This window comes from Zootoca vivipara, chromosome 7, assembly GCF_965207765.1.
Source record: "Zootoca vivipara chromosome 7, rZooViv2.hap1.1, whole genome shotgun sequence".
Classification (NCBI taxonomy): Eukaryota; Metazoa; Chordata; class Lepidosauria; order Squamata; family Lacertidae; genus Zootoca; species Zootoca vivipara.
Window position 1 is genome coordinate 38475399 of NC_142590.1, and position 800 is coordinate 38476198.

Sequence of the window (800 nt, forward strand, 5' to 3'; positions counted from 1 at the left end):
CTTTCTGTTTCCAAGTGGCTGGGAGGAGCAGGTCTTCAGACAGCCTGATATGCTGATGAGGATTTCTCAGTGCTGCAGACACCTGTGGTGGTTCAGTGCCAGAAATCCCATGTGGTACACAAGGACGTTGTTGTGTACCACAATGTCCTTGTCCAGCTGATAAGAGTCTTCCACAGTTTATCTCGCTAAAGTAAAAATATTGTTGTAAGCCAAAAAATGGCTTATCTTCTGAGTTAGCCAATTAAAACTCAGAGACAAGAGGAGTTAGGAGTCCGTTTTGTTTATTGCAAAGCAATAAGGTTACAGTCGAATCTTTTCGCAAAACTGCAACCCCGCCCAAAGGTCGGACAGGAATTTATAACATTTCAGACAAAGGATTTTGATTTAACCAATCACATAAAGCATTACATCATTTAATATTTTATTTTTAAAATATATTTTTATTGATTTTATGGCAAATACAGAAAAAAGAAAACAAAATATAAAAAGACAAAAATCAGAAAGAAACAAGAAAAAAACAAAAAACATTTCTTTAACAATATCTAGTATAATTCTTAATCTGTCGACTTCCTCCTTCCCCCCCTTCCACGCTTCTATTTATAACTAATACAGCACTCTCTATCTCTTAAACCATTTCTTCTTCTAACATACTTATTATGAAAAATTTTCTTGATCCATCTTAACCACACATTCCCAATATTTCAAAATGTCCTTTGAATCTAGAAATCTTGATTATCATTTTACATTTATACTTATTCCCTTCTTATTATATCTAAATGCTTCTTCAGCCTCTTTGTACT